The 9,343-nt window shown below is 42.8% G+C and overlaps 1 long non-coding RNA gene across 1 annotated transcript; it reads right to left on the reverse strand.

Moving 5' to 3' along the window:
• Nucleotides 1-4,211: 4,211 nt before the first annotated feature.
• On the reverse strand, nt 4,212-9,077 carry LOC138979934 (uncharacterized). The gene is made up of 2 exons (XR_011460183.1): nt 9,037-9,077; nt 4,212-8,508 (listed from the first exon to the last, which is right to left on the reverse strand). It is a non-coding gene; the product is annotated as an uncharacterized lncRNA (long non-coding RNA).
• Between the last annotated feature and the right edge of the window lie 266 nt (nt 9,078-9,343).

Below are 9,343 nucleotides of genomic sequence, written 5' to 3' on the forward strand. Positions count from 1 at the left end.
TGTTTTATTTATTTTATTTTCCATATACCATAATCTTCACTTTCACAGCGCAACACCGGTGTGAAAAGATGAAGTGGCTGCCTTTTTCAAAGTCCGGCGGACATTGGTTCTTTGCAAAATGTGTCCCTGGACTTCGTGTACTAGGAACTATGCATACGCAAGTCCATGCATACTATTTCCTATGAAAAAGAGTCCTACTGGCTGAGCTGGGAATTCCGTATAGGAGCATTGAGATAGGACTAATTGTCCGGGCTCAGAGCCCTACTTGCTGAGCTGGAAATTCCGTATAGGAGCGTGTAGACAGGACTAATTGTTCGGACTGAGAGCTGAGCTGGGAAGTCCGTAGAGGAGCATTGAGATAGGACTAATTTTCCGGACTGTGAGCCCTACTTGCTAAGCTGGGAAGTCCATAGAGGAGCGTGTAGATAGGACTAATTGTTTGGACTGAGAGCCCTACTTGCTGAGCTGGGAAGTCCGTAGAGGAGCATTGAGATAGGACTAATTGTTCGGACTGAGAGCCCTACTTGCTGAGCTGGGAAGTCCGTAGAGGAGCATTGAGATAGGACTAATTGTTCGGACTGAGAGCCCTACTTGCTGAGCTGGGAAGTCCGTAGAGGAGCATTGAGATAGGACTAATTGTTCGGACTGAGAGCCCTACTTGTTCGTCGCCAAATAAGTGATGATTGAAGTAACTGTTCAAACCCGAATCTTGCTTGCTGCTGTTTCCCCCAAAAAGTTTCGAACGGGTATGGCTGTACCTCATTCCCCCTCTGCCCCCCCCCCCCCCCCTTTCCACCCCCCCCCCTTGCACCATCTCGAGGTCTCAAATACAGTTCTTTTTCATTACTTTTGTCAAATTCGTTATTTCTCCTGACGTTTTATTCTCCTAATTTAAGCAAAAATAAATAGAAGATTTTAAACGTTCCTTATACTTTATTTTCTATTGTTTCTTCTGCGTTCATTAAACTTTTTTTCTTTCGTTTTTACATTTAGTCAAGTTTTGACTAAATGTTTTAACATAGAGGGGGGAATCGAGACGAGGGTCGTGGTGTATTGTGTGTGTGTGTGTGTGTCTGTCTGTGTGTGTGTGTGTGTAGAGCGATTCAGACTAAACTACTGGGCCGATCTTTATGAAATTTGACATGAGAGTTCCTGGGTATGATATCCCCGGACATTTTTTTCATTTTTTCGATAAATACCTTTGATGACGTCATATCCGGCTTTTTGTAAAAGTTGAGGCGGCACTGTCACACCCTCATTTTTCAATCAAATTGATTCACCCTGCAGAGTCTTCGCTGTACTGCAGACTTCATCAGAAGTTCCGGAGTCCCTGTCTGAGCGATCGAGAAGAAGAAGAATCAAAATGATTGAAATTTTGGCAAAGCAATCTTCGACAAAGCCCGGGGTTTGGTATTGCATTTCAGCTTGGTGGCTTAAAAACTAATGAGTGAGTTTGGTCATTAAAAATAGGAAACTTGTAATTAAAATTATTTTTTTATTAAACGATCCAAAAACAATTTCATCTTATTCTTCGTCATTTTCTGATTCCAAAAACATATACATATGTTATATTTGGATTAAAAACAAGCTCTGAAAATTAAAAATATAAAAATTATGATCAAAATTAAATTTCCGAAATCGTTTTAAAAACTATTTCATCTTATTCCTTGTCGGTTCCTGATTCGAAAAACATGTAGATATGATATGTTTGGATTAAAAACACGCTCAGAAAGTTAAAACGAAGAGAGGTACAGTAAAGGGTGCTGTGAAGCACAGCGCAATCGCTACCGCGCCAAACAGGCTCGCCACTTTCACTGCCTTTTGCACTAGCAGCGGACTACGTTCAGTTTCATTCTGTGAGTTCCACAGCTTGACTAAATGTAGTAATGTTATGTGTTTGTGTCTGTGTAGGTTTATCAAGTGCATGCTCTTTTGCAAGTTAATACCTGTAAACACTTTCACACAGATACTCTCTCTCTCTCTCTCTCTCTCTCTCTCGCTCGCACCCCCACCTCTCTCTCTCTCTCTCTCTCTTTAAACTTCTCTCTCTCTTTACACTTGCTTGTCCTGTGACTGAGAGCGCTATCTATACAAGAAGTGCAAATTGCAAAGCCATTTTGCTTTCTCAACAGCTGTGAGCAAGTCACGGGAAAACTATAGAAAGAAAAGTGTGTTGTTCTGTGCCACTGTCCCGATGAGACGTTTTAAGTTGGGTGTTGCAAGAGGTGTAAAAACCTGCCTTCAACGTCGCTAAAGCTGACACTTTGTTCCCTTTTGTTTGTTGGTTTGTTTGCTTAACGCCCAGCCGACCACGAAGAGCCATATCAGGGCGGTGCTGCTTTGACATTTAACGTGCGCCACACACAAGACAGAAGTCGCAGCACAGGCTTCATGTCTCACCCAGTCACATTATTCTGACACCGGACCAACCAGTCCTAGCACTAACCCCATAATGCCAGACGCCAGGCGGAGCAGCCACTAGATTGCCAATTTTAAAGTCTTAGGTGTGACCCGGCCGGGGTTCGAACCCACGACCTCCCGATCACGGGGCGGACGCCTTACCACTAGGCCAACTGTGCCGGTCTTTGTTCCCTGCTTTCGACTTTCATTCTTGTGTCTCACAAAAATATTTCGGCTGCCAAAACATGATAACATTCTTGGTGATATGTCATCTTGTGAATTGTTGGAACATTTTGAAATTGTTCAAGATTTTATTGCGAACGGGCCAGTTTCTTCTGTTTAGATGTCCCTGCATTGAACCATTTTGTGGAATTTATTACGAAACTGTTGAGGAAAGCAGTTGAACACCACACGACCAAAAATAAAAACAGCATTAAGAGAGGGAGAGATGGGGGGGGGGGGGGGAGAGAGAGAGAGAGTGAGAGAGAGAAAGAGACAGAGACACAGACAAAGACAGAGAGACAGAGAGAGGTGGGGGTGCGAGCGCGAGAGAGAGAGAGAGAGCGAGACACGGACAGACAGAATCAGACAGAGACAGAGAGACAGGCAGAGAAGAGAGAGAGAGAGAGAGAGAGAGAGAGAGAGAGAGAGAGAGAGAGAGAGAGAGAGAGAGAGAGAGAGAGAGAGATCAAATCAAATCAAATCAAATCAAATTTTATTTTTCGAGGGTTGTGGCATAAGCAATACAACGAGCTTTTTTTCAACCAGCCCTCGCCCAGAGAGAGAGAGAGAGAGAGAGAGAGAGAGAGAGAGAGAGAGAGAGAGACTGACTGACCTACTTACTAACTGACAAACTGTGTGTGTGTGTGTGGGAATGAGTAAAAAAAAAAAAACTTGATACAATCAATACAAAAGATCAGTTTAAAGAACAAGCAAAAGTAGGTGAGTCGACAGAACAGATGTTTATCCCCGAGTACGCTAGTACTTGGGTCCAGCAGACTTTAATTGTGTGTCTGTGTGTGTATCTGTGTGTCTGTCTCGACTTAACAGCTTATTGCTGGGAAACTACTGGGCGCAGTTCGTTCAAAAGTTGATACACTAACTTGATAATAGGTCCGATTGATCGTATTAAAACTTCATAATGTTACCTGGGACCTAAATGCCCCAAAAAACACAAAAGTTCTTGACGGTTGGACGAATTCAATCGGAGCGACAGCCAGCCATTGAGCTGATAGAACAGCCCGTATCGCATGCGAGACGATTTGCCAGCCAGCCAGCGGGTGGGGATTAATTTGGTCTCCTCAAAGAAACTACAGTGCAGGTTTGGTCTCGGTGAGACTGAAAGAGATGACAGAGAGCACGAGAGAGAGCGACAGGGACACCGTGTCAGTGATTCAAGGTGGTGGCTTGGTGGCCAAAGGGATCCAGGTTCGATTCCCGGCATGGGCGGTCTATTTTTTTTTAATTCTTGTTTACTATTGTTTATTATGAACGTTTTAATGTTTTATTTTACTCTAATAATTTTTTTTATTGTGTAAAATAAAGAAATAATTTTTTTTTTAATTCACGTGCACAAGACAAAAACTTTCATACTGTGCCAAAGTGATCCGAGTTCGATTCCCGGCATGGGCGGTCTATTTTTTATTTTTTTAAATTTTTTTTTAATTCTTGTTTACTTTTGTTTATTATGAACGTTTTAATGTTTTATTTTACTCTAATAATTTTTTTAATTGTGTTAATAAATATATAATTTTTTTTTTAAATCCACGTGCACAAGACAAAAACTTTCATACTGGGGGAGCGAGCCAGTCTAAAGAGTACTCGGGTCCAGCGCCAGCGTTTTTTATTGCAAAATCCACTGTCAACATCAAATAATATAAACCAAGACGAGAAAGACTGACACAGAAATACATACAGGACCAGACGGGAAGCGTACCCAAGACACAAGACAATACCAACTGCACCAACGAGGAACCAACGAAAACCCACGATTGTCACGTGTCTGTATATCAATGCCATGGTGGCCGTGTGCGGACAACCAAGAGAAGATGTCCCCTGGGACCCAAAGTTCGACCCCTAAAAATAGGATAGGACTTTCTGTCCCAGGAAAATAATTCCGCTCAAAGTCTAGGAAAAATTGTCCGGCTGTGGACTATCGTTCCCAGGAACGGGCTCCCGTTCCTAGGAATGTTAGTCCGCAGGACTATTTTTCCGAGCGGACATCTTGTCCTTTTACACCGGCGTAAAAGACAAAATGTCCGCTGATAAAAAGAGTCCTAAGAGCGAGAGGTCTACGGGCTCCTAACAACGATAGTCCACACCCGGACAACTTTTCTTAGACCTTGAACGGGTTATTTTTCCTGGGACAGAAAGTTTAGGGGTGTGACTTTTGTTCCTGGCGGACACCTGTACCATTTACGGAGACTATGCTATGCTCATCAAATAATTTTGTCCCCAGTTCTAGTGACTATTTGGGACATAATGTGTTCACACGCTGAGATTACGGATACGATGATATGTAATGTTTAACGCCCTCACGGTAAAACAACCCGGGGACGATTAGGGCCAAGTTATACCTGCGCAGAGTCAGCGGCACAGACGACGCACTGCAGATTATTGATGCCGCGGTAGAAATTATGACGAGTACTAGGCCTGTTTTCTTTTCATGCAGCGTGTAGCGGGCTGTAATTATCTGCAGTGCGTTGTCTGTCCTGCTGAAATTACATAGGTGAGCGCCGGTGTAACACGATATTTTTACTCCACGAAAAATGTACTCCGGAGTAAAAATGTCGTACGAAATTCTTACTCCGAGTACACCTTTCGTACGAGAAAAGAACTCCCCAAGGCACGAAAAAATTACTCCATCCACGAAATTTGTACTCCCCATTTTTACATTTAGTCAAGTTTTGACTAAATGTTTTAACGTAGAGCATTGGGTTACTCAGCAGACTTGATCTGTTCCTGGGAAAAGGGTTACTAGTACTGTTATGCTGAATTTTCTGTCTGTTAAAATGTATTCAATTCAATCCTTTGCATTACTTTGTAAACATACTCTTCCTCACGCAAGGTACTTGCTTCCTGTGAGTATTTTGGTCGAGATGACATTTCTAAATTTAGCTTGGGTCGTCCTTGCGTGCTTCATGGTTTGCTGTGATATCGCAGAGCCGTTGGAACGGGTCACCCGATTTATGTAATTTTAGTCAAGCAACCATACAACTTAAAAATTTGGTTTATGCGCGGGTCGAAAATTGCTTGGCCAAAATTTCAATCAATTTGATTGAAAATTGAGGGTGTGACAGTGCCGCCTCAACTTTTACAAAAAGCCGGATATGACGTCATAAAAGACATTTATCGAAAAAATGAAAAAAATGTCTGGGGATATCATACCCAGGAACTCTCATGTAAAATTTCATAAAGATCGGTCCAGTAGTTTACTCTGAATCGCTCTACACACACACACGCACAGACAGACAGACAGACAGACACACACACACACACACACACACACACACATACACCACGACCCTCGTCTCGAATCCCCCTCTATGTTAAAACATTTAGTCAAAACTTGACTAAATGTAAAAACGAGTTCACCCAACAAATATTACGGAGTACACGCCTGGAATGTTCTCGACTTTGCCGATACGTTGCTCAAGGGAGAGTGGCCAGCAACAAGAAAACTGTCTTGACAGGGTTAAATTGTCTCCCTTGGAAAAACACCTGCACCACAATCACACACTCACACACGCGCGCGCAAACGCACACAAACACTCCCCCCCCCCCCCCCACACGCGCGCGGCATGCACGCACGTCCGCAAATTATACACACACGCGCGCGCGCGCGCGGCACGCACGGACGCCCGCACGCACGCACGCAGACACTCGCATACACACATACACACACGCACTCACACACACACACACACACGCGCACGAATATACAGACAAACCCACACTTACATACACGCACGCGCAAACACACACACACACACACATCCGCACGGACGCACGTACACACACACACACACATACACGCACACACACACACACACGCACTCACACACACACACACACACACACACAAACTCGGAATAAACTGGGGATGAAAGTCACTTGTACATTCCAATGCTTGTTATTCTCTCAGGTGCCAGGAGATTGGTTCCGTATAACTCTCGCTTACTCCATTACGCATGTCGTATGCATATAGAGCGCTTACTTCCCTTTGGTTATTTGATCAAGTTAGTCAGCTTGTGCGATTGATCCTCGCCTTCACTTGTCGTAGATGTTAGACGTCGATGTTTACAGTTGACATCATCTGTAATGTCACACGCTTTCCTTCTTTGCCACTACTAAAGCAAACGTGTGCAAGATTGTATGTTACACGCTTTGGAGCATGTGCAAGAACGGATTCAAACTCGAAATCGTCCCACGAAAAGCCCCAAAATGCACACACGACTTTTATTTTTCCTGCTGTTATCGTTTCTGCTCTTCACAAATTCTTCAACGCTGAGAATACTGAGAACGGCATCCCAGACGACAGTACTGTTTCCATACGCGAATTTAGCTGCTCTTGGAAAGTGGCTCGCTCAGGAGGCCTGTTAGTTGTTCGTTCACTTCCGTCAAAAAGTAGATCTCTCCACAATGGCTGCTCCTGTGTTTAGGTTTGTCAAGCTTGAGTACGCAAAACGTGTTTGTTCTCTCCTCTGTTGAAGCTTTGAGACATAAATGCTACTCCGATTTGGTCGTGTGACAGAGTTGTCTTCCACACTCGATTAGTTGATGTCTAACTCAGCCTGACGGCTTCGTTAGACAATCAACGTAATCTCGTGTGGAAGGAAACATCTGTCACACGACAAAGTCTGAATAGCAGGTAATGTCCAATGGCTCGGGCATCTCTGACGGGATCTTATATATATAATAATAATAGAACACCCTGACGAAGGCCACGAGGCCGAAATATTGGTGAAAACGTGAAGGCTTGTTTTGGTTATTTTTTCCATATTTGTTTGTATATATATATATATATATATATATATATATATATATATATATATATATATATATAAAACATCAGAAATTGTGAAAGAAACAATTGAAAGTCAGCAGAGACTTTCTTCCGAGATTTGTTAAAATCTCTTAGCAGAGATAGAGAGAGAAATAAGTATCCCTTCACAGACAGCCTATTGGGAGCATCAGACCCTCCTCAAGGGGGACCGAGATTTACAGAGCAAAGTCCCTTTGTGGGGGACGTATCGCAAGGTAATCTAGTCCTGAGGACTATATATATATATATATATATATTTTTTTTTTTTTAAATTTTGTATTGCATCAAGTCTTGTCAGTTATGACTGTTTCTTTTCAAAAACATGCACATCGGCGCTCATTGTTTACTTAATCAGTGTGTCTACAACTTGACTGACCGTGAAGGAATACAACCATTTCACGGCGCATACAATTGCGAAAGAGTTTCTTTTGCAAACATGTATATTGTCCTGCAATATTTTTTCCGGACACAGTAGCAATGATAATATTCACTGACCGCTGGGAAAGGTTCGAGAAAGGTGTCAGAGGAATGCAAGTTGGTCTGTCTATGTCTGCGATATGATGTCATTCTGTGATGAATGTCAATGACGTCTTTCACATTAGAGAAATACGAATTGTCCTGCCATTGTCTGGTTTGACGTTGCTCTGTGACGTCTTGCAAGACATGTTTTGCATGTCAGAGGAATGCAAGTCCTCTTGTCTCAGTCATTTGACGTCATTCTGTGACTTTTTTCAAGATGATGTCTTGCACGTCGGACTTTTTTTCATGTCAGAGGAATGCCAATGTTCCTGTGATGTGACGTCATTCTGTGACGTTTGTCAAGATGACGTCTTGTCTGTCAGCCGTTTTGCACGTCAGAGGATTGCCAGTTTCTGTGTCCGTGTTTGTCATTAGACGTCACAGTATGACGTTTATCGATGACGTTTTGCACATCACCCGCGGCGTCATAGCGGTCGATCTCTGTGAGGAGGAAGTGCAGGCAGGACAGGCTGATCCCCTTCATCTCCATGTACTGCAGCACGTGCAGGGTGGGGCTGTCACGGTACGTTAGCCAGCGGATGTACCTGCCAGACAAAAAGAGAATCTTAAATAGGTCTGATTTTTCCCTTGGTGTCATTTGGTTTTCGCTTTCAGGCGAAGCTTTATGGATCTTAATTTGGGTTTTTAGTCAATAATTCTCAGGCAGATAAGGATGGTAGGTAGTTAGGCTGGTAGGTAGGTAAGGTAGGTATATAGGTAGGTAGACAGGTAAAGTAAGCAGGTAGGTAAGGTAAGGTAGGTAGGTAGGTAGGTAGTTAGGTAGATATTTACTAATAGAAATCAAATCCTTATTGATCGCCAAAACCGTGAGAAAGAAAACAAACAAAGAAACACGAAGTCTTTTCCTGCAACTTTCCCGGAGTCTAAAAGACCAACCAACTAAAAAACCGTCGACATCCGTCTCAGCCAAATCCCAAACACTCCCCATCCAAGCAATCGCCGAAACGTCTTTTCAAAACAAAACAAATCCAACCAACCAAAACAAAACAACCGAATCAACCGATATTAACAACCAACCAACCAGTTAGCTGACTATAGCAACGACTACTTACTTATCAAGACCCAGTCTCGATGCAAGCAGCTTCCAATCCTTAAAAATAGCCATGAGTCACATAAGTATGACCAATAGGAAGATACAAAACCGTTTGAATCTTTTAGCTGAATAAAATCATTGGCAATTGATCGGAAATATTACGAAAAATCTGAACAAGTTATTATTCGTTTGCTTGGACCAATCCTCTTGCCGAAGAGTTTTACAGTAAAATTGATTTTACGTCAAAAATATCAAAGGAATATCGATTGTTGAGGTAAGGCTGGGATAGCCAAGTTCAAGAAAAAAGGAAGGTGACTGTTGAATCT

This window comes from Littorina saxatilis, linkage group LG11 (assembly GCF_037325665.1).
Source record: "Littorina saxatilis isolate snail1 linkage group LG11, US_GU_Lsax_2.0, whole genome shotgun sequence".
Taxonomy (NCBI): Eukaryota; Metazoa; Mollusca; class Gastropoda; order Littorinimorpha; family Littorinidae; genus Littorina; species Littorina saxatilis.